General features: G+C 41.3%; 1 protein-coding gene across 2 annotated transcripts in view; it reads left to right on the plus strand.

Moving 5' to 3' along the window:
* The window catches only part of XRCC4 (X-ray repair cross complementing 4), a 201,539-nt gene that overhangs the window by 159,081 nt on the left and 23,425 nt on the right, over nt 1-19,033 (plus strand). The window lies entirely within an intron of this gene.

Raw genomic sequence — 19,033 nt, forward strand, 5'->3', positions numbered from 1 at the left:
TGTTGTAAATCACTCCCCAATATGACTTTGGGTAGGAACTGATTTATGAGAGTAGTCCCGTGAATGCAGATTGTAGTGGGGTAACTATTCTGGGAGACTGGGTCTACAGTATGTAGTAGAATTAGTTTTGGAATCAGAAGTATATATATTTCTAGCAATTCACACTCGCCTTCAGAGGAGCTCAGATCTATTTAACCCAATCCTATGCAAAGTTAGCTTTGTCCAAATACGTTGAAATCAGTGGTTTTCAGCTTGCTTATCCCTGAGTAGAATTAGGAATTTTGTTTCTTCTCTGTAATTTATTTTATTTATTTTTATTTATTTATTAATCACCTTTCTGCTCACAAGGGTTATATACAATAATTTTTTTAAAATACAATTCAAAAATACCAATTGAAAACAGGACAGAAAAAATATTAAAGCAAAGGCAGAGAGCAGTATTTACAGCCCATCAAAACCAAAGCAAACCAAAGCCGTTTTTATATCTCGCTTATGGCTAGGCAAAAATTGGGCCAACCTACCCATCCTAGTGAGGAAATTCCACATTCAGGCACTTCTTACAGGAAAGGCCCTGTCACAGGTGCCTACACCAAACTATCCTGTCTTGGTAGTGGGACATATAGCAGGGCCTCTGACGAAGATTCTAAATTTCAGGCAGGCTCATTTGGGAAACTCTATACAGGCTGTATATAATAACAGCCATTCTGTATCAGAGAAATGCTTTAATTTGAACTGGATGTCGAATTGTGTGTGTATGTGTTTGTTTTGTTTGGATGAGTGCCCAATCTGATTTCAAAACAACTGGAATTCAGTCTAAGAATGATTTTCAGAGTCAGAGATTGAGCGTGTAGTAATCATTGTTTTTTTCATAACCATGAAATGAATGCAAGAGCTTCTTGAGGTGCTATGCAATACATACTCACCTCCTTCAAAGAGACACAATGATAATTTATCATTCAGCAAATTTCAATTGCTTAAATATGAAACATATCTGTCCTGGCAGTCAGCCACTTGCTGTTTCCTGAGGCTTCCAATCCTTCAGAATCATAGTAATTAGTTGATCAGCGACATATGCCTACAGGGTCGCTATCAGCTAGCTTTTCACACTTTAGTGTTTCATTCTTGCCTCTCATTTTAGATCAGCTATGGCTTTATTAGCATAAATTTACTATCTAAGGGTAAAGGTTTTTATTTCACAGAGCTATGACATAAAAGATATCTCCATTTTTTTTAGATTGGACTATTCCCATATGCATATTTCCACTGTGTTGTTTTATTTCACTTCTGTGTGTCCTCAGCAAAAATGTACAGAGAACAACAAAAATGCTAAAAAAAATTAAAATAGAGATGCACAAATGTGTTTAGTAACAAACAAAACCATAAATGTATTAAATTGCAGCCATGATTTCCAGGTGCAAAATACATATAAAAAAGATAATCATCAGAAAAAAGGTAATCATCCAATGCACTGAAACTGTACTGAACATGCAGTGAGGCCACCTGAGCCTCAAGTGACAATGTTGGATCCAGGAGTAGCCCCTGGCTACAAACCTGCTCCTTCCAGGGAAGTGCAACCCCATCCAGGACAGGATGCCTTCCCACATCCTGGACTTGACATAAAACCTCTGTCTTTTCAGGATTCAGTTTCAGTACAGTACAGGATCTGACCTGTGCGATAAATACAATCTACACAGTGTGTATGATTATTATTATTAAATTTATTACTTACCCTTCACCAGTAGGTCCCAGGATGAGTTACAACAGTTTAAAATTCAATGTAAATTTTTTAAAAACAGATTACAATCACAGGAATAGGGTGGCTCCTGAAAACTTACCCCTCAAGTGTCAAAGGCCCTGGGCTGCTGCTGGGAGGAAGGGTAGGATATAAATCAAATAAATAAATAAAGAGGTGTATCTTCAGCATTCACTGAAAACTGTACTGTGAAAATGCCAGGCGCACCAATGTGGGGAGGGAATTCCACAACTTAGGAGTTGCCACAGAATGCCTTCTCCTGGGCCACCATGCCCTGAACGTCTGAGGATGGTGGAACTACCAAGAAGGCCACCTCTGTTCCTCTCAACACCTGAGAGAGTCTGTAGGGAAAGAGATGGTCTGTCACATATTTGGAGACTGAGTCTTTTAGGGCTTTACACACTAGTGTAAGCACCTTAACTTGAGCCTGAAAATGAACTGGCAACCAATGGAACTATTTTAGAAGAGGGGTTATGAGAGTTCTAAAAGCAACCCAGCCAGTAATCTGGCTGGTGCATTTTGGACCAGTTGAAATGTCTGAGTCATCTTCAAGGTGGAGTGCATTGCAATAATCCAATCTGGAAGTTGTCAGAGCATGGAGTACTGTGGCCAAGCCATCTCTGTCCAGAAAGGGCTGAAGCTGGCAAACCAGACAGTGCTGGAAGAAGGTACTCCTAGCCACTGAGGCCACTTGAGCCTCAAGTTGACAATGTTGGATCCAGCAGTAGCCCCAGGCTACAAACCTCCTCCTTCCAGGGAAGTGCAACCCCATCCAGGACAGGATGTCTTCCCATATCCTGGACCTGACAAACTCGAATGCATAAAACCTCTGTCTTTTCAAGATTTAATTTCAGTTTGTTGGCCCATATCCAGCACATCACTGACTCCAAACACCTAACACCTCAATCACTTCTCCCAATTCAGATGGAACAGAAAGATAAAGCTGGGTGTCATTTACATATTGATGACACTTCACTCCAAAACACCTAGTGATAGTTCCCAGTGGCTTCATGTGGATGATAAATAGCAAGGAGGACAAGATGGAACCTTGTGAAACACCATACGAAAGCTCCTATGGTGTCAAACAGTAGCCTCCCATAACTACTTCCTGGAAACATCCCTGGAGGTAGGAGCAGAACCAGTCCCCCCAATTCTGGCCTCCCTGAGCCTTTTCAGAAAGACACCATGGTCAATTATATCAAAAGCCACCAAGAGATCAAGAAGATCGAGCAGGGTTGCACTGTCCACATCTCTCTCCTGACAAATGTCATCAATCAGGGCAACCAAAGTTGTTCCAGTGCCATGGCCTAAAGCCAGACTGAAATGGATCCAGATATTCAGTCTTCTCCAAACATGCCTGAAGCTGGACCACCTCAACCTTCTTGAGCCCCTTGGTGAATATTCAAAAAAGGAATATTCACCACTGGACAATAGTTATTTTACACTTCTGGGTCCAAGGAGGTCTTCTTAAGGCAGATGGTACTCTACCCTCCCCCATTGGAGTCGCCCAGTCAACCCCCCACAGCTAAATCTAAGAAGCCAAGATGGGCAAGGGGACAAGTGGTTGGTCACACTTTTTCAAGCAACTTGTCCTCATCCTCATCTAGTACAGATGGAACAGACAGTGTCTCCATTGGCTTGCTCTAACTGTGGCGTCCAACTATCATAATGTATAGTTATAGTATAGTATAGTTATAGTATAGCCAGTGAAAACTCAGTGGCTGTGTTCAGATACAAAAGGAAAACATTGTTTGCCAACCTCAGGCTTGCATACTCCCTCCTCCCCTTCTTCCACCTGTGAGGGATAGAGACCAAGGAGTTTCTGTTCCTCATTTGGTGTAAACCATAATTTGCCATTACATCTGAATGCAGCCAGTAGGAAGTTTTATATAGGATAAGTTTATTCATGAACATGCATATTCAAAAATATCATACCATGTTCCTATGTAATATTTTCTTAAACTGTTTCTTTCGATGTGTATCACAGCAACAGAGGTCCACACAAACAGCTAAATCATGTGCAGTTTGATGCTTTATAAGTGTGCATTGGGTTAGTCAGCATGTTTTATATATTTTCTTCCTCAGTTAACTCATTGCCACGATGCTTGTATACAACGTAGTGAAAAGAAAATGGGGAAAGGCTATAGCTCAGTGACAGAACACAGGCTATGCATGCAAAATGTTCCAGGTTCAGCCTCTTGTGTCTTCAGATATGGCTCAGCTAGCTGGACCAGTGGCCTGACTCAGTAGAAGGCAGCTTCCTGTATCTCCTGAATAGGATCCAAAGGTGACATTTCACACCTGGAAGGTGTCTTCCATTCACAGAAGGGCTGTTTTACCTCTCATGCTAGAATGTTGAAAAATTAAACTAAATCCAGTGATGTTTGTCCACCTGTACAAGAGTTTGTGCAAGAGCTTACACTACCTCTTGTGCAATCAGAAGTATGAGAATTGGTATAGAACATACCTATTGTATGTGCTGTCCTGCAAAGTCTTACACAGTTGTTTTGTGGGACTGCGCTAGTATCTATTTTCCTTTCAATTAACATTTCTTTGGATACCATCCAATACAGTTGGGAAGAAATTGACACTCTACTTTTTAGTTTTCAAGGGCCAGACCAGGATTCTGCAACTTTCCTTGCCACAACTGAAGTGTTGTTGCCCTTAGGAGAGTGTGATGAACCCCAGTCTTCCTTCCAACATTTCAGCACTTCCAGCACAGTTGGATAGGAATTATCCCTGCAGTTGTGCCCCCATTCTTGCATTCTCCACAGTTTCAAAGTTGGGAAGAAGCCTGGACATCTTTGGGGCAAATTCCATAGTGCTGGGACAAACCAAAAAGCTCCTGCTATCCTATCAAGCTCTAGACTTGGAGCTGGGGAGGGGAGCGGGCAATTATCCTTGGCCTTGCATGTTGACAAGTGTAAGGATCCAGGCAATCACAGCCAAGGTCAGGCAAAATTGTGGACCCCAGTGCAAAAAATGTTTGACACTGAATATTCATATTTGGAATGCCTATTTGTTTAAAAAAAGATTTTACAAGAAGCTGGAGGGGAATTCAGTTTGAACTGTGAAGCTTTAAACCTTTCACCCATGCTGTTTTCTTGACTTAACACTCCCCCCCCTTGCAAGTTTCTATTAACTGGGAAAGTGGAAAAGGAGGAGTGTCTATATTGGATTGGAGTAAGTGTGTGTGGTATTCTTTAACAGATTGAAACAAATATTTTCCTATATTTTGCCCACTTTACAGTATATGTGGTTGACCATATATGTCGACTACTCATTTGTAACTGTTTATTTTTCATCAGTATCAGCAAAGGTAAATATAATTGTATGAATTTCACAAAAATAGTGTAATTTCATTGGTTTCATAATCTGACTGTCATAGGATTAGTTAAAACATTTTCATCCCATCCAATTCCAAAATTCGTTGCAAAAGTGTCTCAATACACAAGGCACAGTTTAATCAGCATATCTGATTTCCAGAGCATTTTAACATAAAAGTCTTGGGTTTGCATTCACACATTTTTTTAATCTTCTAAGAAAACATATTGTCTGTTTCTTTGGCTAATTCCTTTGGAAATGTGGAATTGCAGAATGGAGCTTTGTTTAAATTGTTCCAGGCCTTGAAAATGTTGTACTAATGTGGATGGTTTTTTTAGAAGGAAGAAATTGTGTTACAGCAAAAATACAGCAGTAAATTATCCTCCTCTGATCATTTTGGTTTCCCTGGGATTTCATTCCCACCATTGTGAGATGAATTACTAATTAATATTAAATCGTATGCTCTGTAATTCATGTTGTTGGAAAGCCATAGCATTAGGCAAGCCTGCCTTTGGGCCAAGGTGAAACAATCGATTAGTCAACACATTCTGAATCCCTGGACTGTTTCTTCCTGCTGGGTCTTTACAAGCTTTCTCTTGTATCTCGCATGTAAGAGAAGCTAGAAATTCTGACTCAGCTGTTTGTGCATCATTGTGAAGGACATTAGCAAAGAACACAAAAAGACTGAAGACTTAACATGACCAGATAAACACAAAAACCAGGAAGAGTAAAATCTGGTAATTCCCGAATAGCTGAAACATCAACAGTTCATAATAGACCAACTGTTGTTGCTTTACTAGTTGCAGGGAATAGGAATCACAAAATATGTTGAGGGTTTGGGGTGGTTGTTAATTGTTACAGGTCTACTGTGTCAGTGTAGGAAAATATTCTGTTAATTCCAGGCGCTGTATGAAACATGGGATTGTTTTCCAAACAGAATGAAAAGTGGTGAAAACCTTTGCCTTAAAAGAAGCTTTCTATTTACCTAGCAAAGAAGTAAGTACTCTTCCATCCTTCCTGAAGAGTTCTGTGTTACTTAGAGACTTGCATATTCCTACACAGTAAAATAAATATATTTTAACTATTGTATGCTTCTGAATAAAGTCATTACTGGCAGTCTTTCAGTTCCTCAAAATTTGGTTTGTATTTAGTTTGTGGAAAGGTGGATTGTCAAAGTGCCCTAATCTCAGAACAGCAATTACGGGATGGAGGATGAGGTTTCTGTTCAGTGATTAATCAAATAATGAAAGGAAGCAGGAAAAATGCAAGTGCCGGGTAATGAGAGGATTCTTCACCTGGTACCCAAGAGTATTATAATACAAAGAACATGGACTGCCATGGGTTATCATAATGTTTTTATACGTCCAGGGAAAACATATTTGTTGGCTCAGCAGCACAGAACATTTTGTTTTAAAGAAATAGCTCTTAAATCAGAAGTCTTTCATTTTCCATAGTACCATACTAAGTAAGGCCTCATCCCGCAGTTTGAAGTTGGTCCTTGTCACAAGAATGAAGCTCAAAACCTAACTTTATTCCTAAATTGTGGCATTTTGAATGCCTTGCTGAGACCCAAGTTTATAAAGGCTTAGATTTTTGTGTTTTGAATGCTAGGTTTGAATGTCATTCTTCAAGAATGTTGGGAAGAAAAAGATACCCATCTATGTTCTTCCCCATTAACAGAACCATCTTTGCTAGATAAACAACTCGGAAAGCCTCAGGATTTCAGCAATGCAAAGATCTGTTAATTTGAATCAGTCAAGCAAGATGAGTTCCTAAGAGGGAGTTTGATCCACCTGTGTTCCTTGATTTAATCAGAGTTAGTTTGGTTCATTATTCTCATATTGATTTAATTCTTGCTCTTGCTGTTATATTGATCCCTACTGTGTGCATGGGGGACTTTTAGACAACAGTTATTGTCTTTTTTACAGTGAAGAAACAGCCAAGAAAACCCAACAGCAAACTGTTAAATTAAGCATATTCTCCAAGGAGTGCTGCCTAGAGGCAGTATCTGAAAACAGACAAAGATCTTTCCCACTTTCTTTGACTTGCCACCTTGCAGATGTTTTGTATAGATGAGAATGGCATTCACCCTTAGAGGTTACACATGAACAGATCCAAGAATTGCTTTAAATTACACTGCATGGCACTGTAGCTACCTCTACCTGGCAAATCAGTTTGTCTAAAACAACATGCCATATAAGTATTGTGTGGTAATGCTTGGTTTCCCCAGGTTGCCATTTGGCAGAGACTAATGACCTGTCACACTGAAAGATTTAACAGGGCCATTACACAGGGACTGTTAATGTTCAGCCATTCATCTGGATGGGTTCAGGGAAAGCTTGCTCCAGATTTTTAAATTATTTATGTATTTATGGCTACAAACCTTCTTGTGTTTATCATCTGACCACTACCTTATAGATCAAGAAATCAGCTGGTGACACAAGGGGCTTATTGACCAAGACTCATGGCTCCCAAAGTAAAGAGAAGAAAAAAATTAGACTGATATTTCAAAAACTGGATTACTTGCTTCATATTCTTTAGGCTCCGCCCCCCACCCAAGCTGGCTTTAAACTTATTTCTGCAACCATGAAGGATAGAAGTTTTATCTGAAGGAAAGGTTTGGATTCTTGATTTTTAAGAAGGAAGGGTCATGCAACTCTAGGGCTAGTTCCTGTAGCATTGTCACCTAACCCTGTTCAAACTCTTGAACCAGGGCAAATAAACATGAGTGAAGAGAGGGAAGCACAATCATGGTGGTAGGCCCTGCCTCCACCTACATATGCTAATTTGAAAGTTTGTAAAAAAAACCCTACATATTCATCCCTCTCCCTCCTAGAAAGAGAAAAAGAACAGGATTCACATGGGTGTGGAACAATCTGTGTGCAGACAGTTGTATGCAGACTCCATGCACACCTCCAATAAACATGCATGGTTTGAACAGTGACAACAGAGTGCATGAGACTGCTTTAGCCTTACAATCTTTGTTGTATTATTATAATGTATACTATAAATATAGAAAAAGCAAACAAAACTTCAAATGCAACATAAAAATAGTATATGTAACAAACATAAAATACATATATAACAAAGCAAATATAAGAGCATTAAATAGAACATAGATCCCACTTGTCATAATACAATATTTTAGAGCTTTATCCCCCCTAAAAGTGAGTAATTTTAATCAAATATATTTAATTCATTAAATTCTGATTCATTAGAACAATTCACATTAAGCTTAACTAGTCAGAAACCTGAGGAATATAATTTGTCACAGGTCTTCATGTTTCACAAATTTGCTGATAGCTGCTCTTAACATTTTGATAAGCAGTTAATTTAACCATTGTTAATAGATTTAAGTTTATTAGCTTCACCCCAACCCTCATAAGAACATTGAAACCCTGCTGGATCACACCCAACGGTTCATCTAGTCCCCCGTCCTGTTCTCACAGTAACCAACAAGATGCCTAATGGAAGCCCACAAGCCAGGCATGAGTGCCCCACTTATGTAACTGATATCCTGTCTCTGTGTCCTGGTTCAACCCCTCGGAATCAGACTCAGTATTGTTGAAGTGCTTCTCTCCATTATTTTTAATGCAAAACTGAACGCTAGAGCGCTACATAGATCAGGTTACAGCTTACATAGGTCTCTACACAGCATGGCTACTCAAGCTAAGACATTGTCGCAATAATTTGACACACCCCCTGAGAACACTTAAATAGACTCAGGGTGGGATCACTACTTTCATAAAAACTGACTCCTGGATTGGGCCTGGATCTGGAGATGGGCTCGTGAGTGGCTCAGTCTGTTTGCACCTGCACAGCGGTGGTGCATTCTTGACAGTGGGGAGGAGACGCCTCAACCAATTCTTCTCCACTCTCCTCCTCTGGTCACGACTCTGACTCCTCCTGTCCTGAGGGTGCAGCTCTGGAGGCAGTGCAGAGATGGAAGGCTCACCATCAGCCGCCATCTCATCTATTGCAGACGCTATCTTGGGGCGGGGCTGTCACTGGCCAGACTCCTGAAGTCTTCCGCAGTTTCAACTCCCTTCTGTTATAGACCACAGGGCCCCTTCCCTGGATCACAGTCTTTCTCCTCCTGCTACCCACTTAGCCAGAAGTTCTCAACGAGGCTCATGACACTCTGATCCTGAAGGTATAGTCATCATGACTAGTAACCATTGATTCTTTGAATTTGGCTGAAAGGGACTATTTCCCCGTCACCTTGGTTACACTCATTTGCCCACCATGGATTAGGTGTCTGAAAGGGCTCACAATTTATTCTGTAAATATGATACAGCCACAAGAGTGGCTGTATACTATAGCCAGCATGATTTTTTGCATTCTGCCATGTTAAATGAAAATAGCCCACCACCACCCTCTAGTACTTTGTATAGCCCCAAATCAAAACAAAAACTTGCAATCCTTATACTGTTGGACTTGGAATCGCTTGGTCTACAACTCTGAACATTTTCATGATGATATACAACCCCCCCCCCGAGAATGTACAAGTTAAAGTGAAAAATGGGAGGAAAAAATCGAGAAATCTCTTTGACTTTTTTCTGCAGAAGGTCTCATAATCTGTTGAAATTCATTAAAAATCAGAGATGAAAGTAGAGTATCTCTACTGTGAAGCAGTTGCAAGTGCATTTGGAGGAAGCAGATTATCTGGATCCATTTCAATCAGGCTTCAGGCCTGGACATGGGACTGAAACGGCCTTGGTCGCCTTGGTGGATGATATGAGGAGGGCATTTGATAGGGGCAAATGCACCTTCCTTGTCCTCCTGGATCTCTCAGCAGCTTTTGATAACGTTGAGCACGGTATCCTTCTGGACCGCCTGAAGAGGTTAGGCATAGGGGGCACTGTATTGCTGTGGTTCCATTCCTTCCTCTCTGGTAGGTACCAGAGAGTGGCATTTGGGGGATGAGGTTTTGGATCCTTGGCCTCTCACTTGTGGGGTGCCACAGGGCTCCATCCTCTCCTCGATGCTGTTCAACATCTATGTAAAGTCGCTGGGGGCTATCATCAGAAGATTTGGGCTGCAGTGTCACCAGTATGCTGATGACATGCAGCTCTATCTCTCATTCAAATCTTCACCGAGGTTGGCTGTAGAAACCCTGTCCAAGTGCCTGGAGTCAGTGAGTGGCTGGATGGGAAGGAATAAGCTGAAGCTGAACCCTGACAAAACCAAGGTACTGTTTTTGGGAGACAAGGGAAGGTTGGGGGATGTTGACCTGGTGCTCAATGGGGTACAACTGCCCCTGAAAGACCAGGTCTGCAGCCTGGGGGTCATTCTTGACTCCCAGCTGTCCATGGAGGCTCAGGTCTCGACTGTGAGCCAGGCAGCGCTGTATCAACTCCATCTGATACGGAGGCTGCGCCCCTACCTTCCCAACCATCTGCTCCCACCGGCAGTACATGCCCTGGTCACCTCTCGCCTAGACTACTGTAATGCGCTCTACGTGGGGTTACCCTTGAAAACGGTCCGGAAGCTGCTACTGGTACAGAATGTGGTGGCTCGCCTAATTAAAGGCAGCCGCTGGCAAGATCACATCACTCCAGTGCTGAAGGAGTTGCACTGGTTACCGGTTGTTTTCCAGGCCCAATTCAAGGTGTTGGTTCTGACCTTTAAAACCCTATACGGTTTTGGCCCAGTCTATCTGAAGGAGCGCCTCCAACATCATCAGGGATGCCACTCAACAAGATCAGCCTCAAAAGGCCTTCTCTCTATCCTACCAGTTAAAACAGCTAGACTGGTGAGAACTAGGGAGAGGGCTTTTTCAATTGTGGCTCCCACTTTGTGGAATTTCCTCCCAAATTATCTCCGCCATGCCCCCTCTTTGATGAGCTTCCGCCGGGCCTTGAAGACCTGGCTCTTCAGGCAGGCTTTTGGGGTGGGTTAGGTTTTATTATTGTTGAGATTTTTAATGTTTTAATGTATTTGTATGTTTTTATTTTGTATGTCGCCCAGAGTGGCTGGACAGCCAGCCAGATGGGCGACTAATAAATTTAATAAATAAATAAATAAATAAAATAATCAAATCCCTGATCTTGCTCTAAATTCAGAGCTTAATTTTCCAGTGTTTAAAAGTAAAAAAAAACACTCCATGGTTGATTTTAATTAATTTATCAAAAATAACTTGAGAATCAATTACAATGCCCTGCAAGTGCAGTTGAAACCAAGAGTTCTTTCTTTCCCTCCTCCTGCATTCTGAAAGTCCTGCAACCATGGAGAGGGAAAGAGGAATAAGACTAAAATGAAGATAAGGGCATGAAAGAGCAGGCCTGAAGTGGAGTTTCTGTGTGCTGGCAATGAGTGAGTTTGAGGGAAGAAAGGAGGAAAAAACAGGAGAGGAGAGAGCTTTGGAGGATTCACGCTTGAATTTTAAAAATGTCTACTCAGAAGTAAATCCCACTGAGTTCAGTGGGGCTTACTCCCAGGTAAGTGGAGCGGTGCTTCTGTGTGCTGGCAATGAGCAAGCTTGAGAGAAGGGTGTTAGTCCCATGAAGTACAACATTAGTCCCATAGAGTATAATGACTCCCAGATAAATATGTCTAGGTTTGCAACCTTAGTGTAATGCAGGTCCCAACTAGAAAATCTTAATAAGGGTTCCTGATATCTTTAATGTACGTTCTTAAATATTCACTAAACTAGGGGAGGGCAAACTTAAGGCTTGTGAGTCTGGGCTACCCTGTGTTTTACTAGAACCCCAAGACCCACCAACTACAGCCAGTTGCAAAAGACATACATTTAGTATGAAAGAACATGGTGTGTCTGAGAAGTTGCTGAGCACTTATCAGAACTAAGATGACCTCACAGTATTCCCACACATAGATCTATTCCTAGTGTCCATAAGCTCTCTTAATTTCAGTTGTCAAATTTCCAAACGGGTGTGTGTCATTTTGTTGCTATTCTTAAACAGCTGGAAGTCAGAAGCTCTTGCCAATCAACTACAAATCTCCCAAGGATCTACCAATAAGGATCTGGTCACCCCTGCACTAAATCATATGTATGGACACTGGCCAACCTTACAGTGTTGTTGTAGCATGGTTTGAAGGAATGCTTGCAAGAATTGAAATTACAATGGCAGAGGTGAGACTTTTCAAAACATTGCCAAAGAAAGCATTCTCAAAGAAGCAATATCATCTTTCTACTGTGTATCCAGAAATTGAGAAGAAAATAATTGTGGATTTGCTCATCTCTGTGCAGCTCTCCCCTTCTGCCTCAACTGTCATGCATCAAAATGAGACACACCTGATGGTCAAACACAAGATAATGGCTGCTACCATTAGAGACTGCTGCTAGACGCAGCTGCATCATATGGCTTTATGATAAAGCATGTCATTTTAACACAAACCTGCCGTGTAAAGTTGTAATACTCTAGATCAGGATGGGTAGATTGCAGGGTTTGGGCACTGATCTTTTTAAAAAAAACAAAAAACCTCAAGATCTACAAACCAGAGCCAGCCACAAAATATATCCACTTAGAATTAAATAATTCTTAGCCCAGGGATTTGTTTTGAGTTCCAGAATTGAACTGAGCTCACAGCCCTTCCACACAAAAATCCACTCCTGATTGCCAACCCCCAGTTTTCTTCTTTTCAGCAGTATAATGGTTGGGTGGGGGTGTCACTGAGTTGTTTTCATTGTTAAACACGTATGAATTGGAAATCCTCACTGATCTTCTGCAAGTCACCCTGAGATCTGCCAGTACATCTCAATCTACTTTCTGCCACAACTTTTGATTGAATGTAAGCCTTGATAGGAAGCAGTTTAACGAAGTATAACAAATTCAGCATGCCAGTAAAAGGGAATTGCTTCAGTGGCATAATTAATGTGTCATTAAAGCCATTTTCTTTTCCTGGCAGAAAATGTGTATATAATGGAGACTGTATATGTTGAATGTTACATGTAAATAACTGTACAAATGTATAGCTCAATTACTTGTGTACCCAGGTATACAGATTGTATACTTTTTGAACATAACATGTGAACAGGGCCTATGTGTGTGAGGGTGTTCTAATTGTTTTTTTGCTTATCAAGGAATTAGCTGTGGATTTGGAGAAGTTTTGCATTCAGGAGCTTTTGAAATCCAAAAACTGTGCTTACTCGTGAGTCAACCTCTAATCCAAAGAATTGTGTATCTGCTCAAGGCTGTGATCCTGTTGGCAGTCTCTGGAAAGATGACCATTGAAGTGAATGGGGCTTACTTCTCGGTAAAGATGCTTGCACAAAAGTAAACCTAACTTCAATGGTCCTTTCTCCTAGAGAAGGATGCCCTGCATTTTGAAGAGCCATTGAAAATAATTGTGTGTGTACTGCCTTCAAGTCGATTCCGACTTATGGCGACCCTATCAAGAAGGTTTTCATGAGGCTGAGAGGCAGTGATTGGCCCAAGGTCACCCAGTGAGCTTCATGGCTATGTGGGGATTCAAATCCCAGGTTGTAGTCCAACACCTTAACCACTACACCACACTGGCAAAGTGGGATATATTTCTTAGTCCAGTGGTGCACTTTCCTTATCTAGAAAGTAAACCTTACTGAAATCAATGAGGCTCAGGCAGCTTTACTTCAGATTTAAGGATGTGTAAACATCTTTAGGACGACAGTCTTATGCACACACTTAGTTGGAAACAGGCCTTAGTGACCATAGTGAGAATTACTTCTGAGTAAATATACCAAGGATTCTGCTGCAAGCTTGCAATCCTGTGCACAATTACCTAGGACCTAGCCCCTTCCAATGCAGTGGGACTTACTTCTGAGTAAATATGCATAGGGTCGCACTGCAAGGATCGATGCTCATGCAAGGCAGTGTGCTGTGCAACCTGATCCAGTGCGTGCCTGTTTGGCAGTAACTACTCCGGAGTATAAAAGAGGCTTGTGTAATGCCTGATCCGTTTTACAGCATTAATGAAAAAGATGCTTGAGATTGACAGATGCAACTCTAGGCACTTAGAGCCTGATGGAGTTAGGCTGCAATCTGAAACACACCCACTGAAGTCAATAGGGCTTACTTCTGGGTAGACATACCACTAGCTTGGAAGACCTTAGAAATGAAAACTTTTCAGTTTATAGTCTCACAGGCTTTACTGTTAGTTGCAATTAATTGTAAGCTTATTGGTTAATGATCTTTTGTATTTATTAATACAAAAGATACATTTTATTGCTTAATCATTGTTTTCCAAAAAAATAAAATAATTATTTGTAAATTCAACTGCCTTCCTCTTCTAAATTTGAACAAAATTAGTACCTGACCCGCCCCCTTTTCTCCTTTCTCCCTCCTCCCCCCAGGCTTGACAATTGGAAAACTGTGTGACATTGCAGCTAGACTGCAATCCTATGCATACAGCATGATCCTATGGACTTGGGAATATTACTTTCACCTAGGGCCTCGTAACTCTATAGCCGCCTCTGGTTGGACTGTTTATATCTTTTGTAGTGCCGTATATATCTGTTGAGTTCTGTGGGCTTATTCCCAGGTACTTCTGTATAGGATCACAGCCTTGGATGCACATCTTTGTATGTTTTACCTTAGGTTAATATAATGGTTTTATATGAGGACAGAAGGGGTGTTCTATTAAACATTGCCGTGTTCTTTAGGGAGGCCAGGGGAAGTCTCGGTATCAGTCATTTGTTAAGATTTTTATAATAAAACAAATTAGTGATAAAAAGAGAATAACAAATGGCTCAACATAGGAAGTTGCCTAGTCAGACCATTGGCCTATCTAGCTCAGTACTGACTGGCAGCCTCTTTCTAGACAGGGGACATTTTGAGCCCTACTTGGAGATGCCAGGGTTTGAACCAGAGACCTTCATGCTCTGCCACCGAGCTACTGTCTTTCCACTTGAAAGTTTTGAAAAACTAGCATTTAATGTGGTATAAATTATCATCCTCTAGGATGCACACCTTAATGTGGTGAGGGGGGTTGACAGTGTCGAAGAAGCTGAGAGCAATGCCGTCAGGAGCCTAGACCAAGAGGCTTGACTCCTAGCAGGTTCGCTCAAGGCTGAAACACCAGACTAAGAAGCACCCACATCCAGAGGAAGGCAATGGTAAACCATTTCAGAAAATGATTCAGAAAAGGGCAACCTAAATCATCCAAGCGACAGAGCAACTCCCCTATGAGGAAAGGTTTCAGCATTTTGGGCTTTTTAGTTTAAGAAAAGGCTACCAAGAGGTGACATTATGCATAAAATATGTATAAAATTATACATGGCATGGAGAAAGTGAAACAGTGATAGTTTTCTCCCTCTCTCATAACACTAGAACTCATAGGTTACATTTACACATTTATTTCACTTTCAGTAGCCATGGCTTCCTCCAAAAAATCCTCAGAAGTGTGGTTTGTTAAGCTGCTGAAAGTTATTAGGAGACCCCTATTCCCCTCACACAGCAACAATTCCCAGAGTGGTTTAATAATCAATCCCTCTTCCCAGGGAACTCTGGGAATGCAACACAGTTCATCACTTATCTATTGTCTCCGCTCCTTCCTCTTGTCAATATGTGCCATTATTCCAGGTTTTTTTAGGTCTTTTGCAGCCAGCAAACTGTCTTCAGGCAGCTTGCCTGGTACTGCACAATCGCCATTGCCCAGTCAGACCCCAGGAAAGGGAGATTTGGGCCTGTTGTTGCGGCCCCCAGCTTCAGACCCAGCTGCATCCCATCAGGGGGCAAGGAGGAAGTCACACTAGGGCCCACCCCGTGACATCACTAGGGCCTGCCCCATGACATGATAGGGCCCACCCCTAACATCTCAGGGTTTGGGATGCCATTTCAAGGTTTGGGATGCTTCTGACCTGGCAACCCTAGAATGAAGGAGGAGAAAAGGCAGCAACAGAATGGAGATGAAGTACTGTGGAGGTGAGAGAAGATTGTTTGTTTGTGTGTGTGTGTGTGTGTGTGTGCGTGCGCACGCGCGCGCCACCCTCCCTTGGCTATTTTGGTACAGCGTTGCTGTACTTCACATATTCATAGAGAAGCAAAAGAAAAGAATTTACCATAGAAAACTTCACTAAAATTGCAAAGTAAATCAAACATATTTAAAGTGAATATCTTAAATATATCAACTGTCTTTATATGAGACCAGCACAGCACATGTCTTGTTTCTGTTCTTTCTGTTATACCTCTCTGTGGTATGAACATTTGCAATACAGCTGCTTCTAGATCATTGTTACATATACCTCCGTTCAGAAGATCTGCATGGCTAGAAACCATAAGTAGGGTTGTCTGTCATAGATTTAAAGAATACAGCTGCCTCCTATCTCGAAGAGACTACATTTAGCCATTGCTGTCTGCTGGCAACGTCTTCTCAATTCATTTCCTTAAACCTCTTGTCTACCAAACACATTACTCTTTTTGTTGCTGTTTTGGCTACTGCAAATAATTTAGGGGAGAGGGGAGGAAGAATTACATCCAGTTTCACCAGCCAATACTATTGATGATAGTTTTATGAAAGTTCCCCTGTGTTTGGTATAATGGACTGATTGATTATGCTTTGTACCCATCTCTTATTTGCTCCAATGGGTAAATATGAAAAACAGTTTCCAATGCACACTTTTAAAAGTTGTGTTTACTTCTCTGTTTACTCCTGCTGTTTCCCTAATCATGATAATGACCCAGTTTTCACACAACACTAAGCCAAGCCATGACTTAGCATGAACAGGCAGGTTCCTGGAAAGGAGATTGTGGCTACTTTGCTCCTCCTCCAGCCCTTGTGCTACTGTGAGCTACATTATGTGTTGGCTCAGTGTGGCATTTGAACTCAGCTGGTGGTTTGTCACACTCCAGACAAATCATGAGCTGTAACCAAGATTTATTATTTGTTTACAGCTTGTGGTTTATCTGGAGGAGATAAACTACAAACTCAGGTTTGGACAACATGCTAAGCCAACTAGCAGGACCGGAGGAGGAAGCAAAGCAGCCACACTTTCCGGGAGCCCATGGTTTGGCTCAGTGTTGCATGCAGAGTGAACCAATATGTACATATTATTGCAGGATAGAAATGAATACCTCCATATATCAGAAATATCCAAAATGAATGCACTCCTTAAGATCCTTATAGAGGAAACATTTCTGTACAGTTCTCCTGAAGAAGTGATACAGCAGCAACAAAACAGATTAAGCGTGAAGTAGCTAGATCTGCACAAGTTTTGTGGCAGATAAGGGGGAAATTATTTATTTATTTATTTATTACATTTATGTTCCCCCTCTAGGATGCACACCTTAACATGGTGAGGGGGTTTGAGAGTGTTGAAGAAGCTAAGAGCAATGCCATCAGGAGTCTAGACCAAGAGGCTAGATTCCTAGCAGGGACACCCAAGGCGGAATGGTCAAAGCTGAAACACCAGACTAAGATGCATCCAAACTCAGAGGAAGGCAATGGTAAACCACCTCTGAATATCTCTCACCACGGAAACCCTATGAACAGAGTATCCAAAATGCAACACGAGATAGTGCTGGAAGATGAGACTCCCAGGTCAGAAGGCACTCACCGAGCTACTGGGGAAGAACAAAGGACAAGGACGAGTAGCTCTGTGACTAATGACACAGCTGGGTCAAAGCCGAAAGGAAGCCCAGAGGCTGATGCGCACAGATGCGAAAGGAGAGTCCGGAGTTGTACAACGCACACAATAGGAACATGGAATGTGAGAAGCATGAACCAGGGAAAGTTAGAAATTGTCAAGCAAGAAATGGAATGTATCAACACTACAATACTTGGAGTGAGTGAATTAAAATGGACAGGAATGGAACATTTTCAATCAGGCAACTACAAAATATTTTATGCAGGATATGAGAAATTAAGAAGAAATTGGGTTGCTTTAATAGTGAGAAGTGATGTAGCAAAAGCAATTAGGAGCTACAGCGCAAGGTCTGAGCGAGTTATATCAATGAGAGTAAATGGGAAACCTCTTAACATAACCATCATCCAAGTCTATGCTCTAACAGCAAATGCAGAAGAAGAGGAATTGGAGAGATTTTACGCAGAAGTAGAGGCAGAAATTGATCACACACCAAAAGATGTGCTGATGATCATGGGGGACTGGAATGCAAAAGCAGGGAACAGAAAGAACTAGGAATTGTGTGGGAATTGTGGGGAAATGGGGCTTAAGAGACAGAAATGAAACATGAGAAAGACTTATTGAATTCTGTGAAGCCAATAATTTGTTTCTTGCAAACACATTTTTTGAGCAACCAAAAAGATGACTGTACACGTGGACATCACCAAATGGTCAATATAGGGATCAAATTGATTATATAATTGGTAGCAGAAGATGGAGAAGTTCCATACTTTCTGCAAAAACAAGACCAGGAGCAGACTGCAGTACAGACCATGAACTGGTCGTGTCAAAAATCAAAGTAAAGCTAAAGAAGACCAACAAAGCAATCATAAAGCCAAAATACAATATCCCAGAAGAATATACAGATCAAATAAGGAACAGGTTTGAGACTTAGTCAACTTAGTTGACAGAGAACCAGAAGAACTATGGAGTGAAGTCAGAGACATTATCAGAGAAGAATTTATTTATTTATTTATTTATTTATTATATTTTTAGACCGCCCTATAGCAACAAGCTCTCAGGGCGGTGTACAACATAATGCAAAAAGACAATACCTCTAGTTAAAAAGAGAGAAAGACCTCAGTGGATGACTGAAGAAACTCTTAAAATGGTTAAAGAGAGAAGGAAAGCAAAAGCAAGAGGAGATAGAAACACAGTCAGAACTCTAAATGCAACAATACAGCGAACCGACCAAAGAATTTCAGAAGAAAATCACCCTGTGCTTTATAGATTATAGCAAAGCCTTTGACTATGTAGATCATGTAGATCATGAAAAACTATGGAATGCTTTAAAAGAAATGGGGGTGCCACAGCATCTGATTGTCCTGATGCACAACCTATACTCTGGACAAGAGGCTACTGTCAGGACAGACTATGGAGAAACCAATTGGTTCCCC

This window comes from Rhineura floridana, chromosome 1 (genome assembly GCF_030035675.1).
Source record: "Rhineura floridana isolate rRhiFlo1 chromosome 1, rRhiFlo1.hap2, whole genome shotgun sequence".
Taxonomy (NCBI): domain Eukaryota; kingdom Metazoa; phylum Chordata; class Lepidosauria; order Squamata; family Rhineuridae; genus Rhineura; species Rhineura floridana.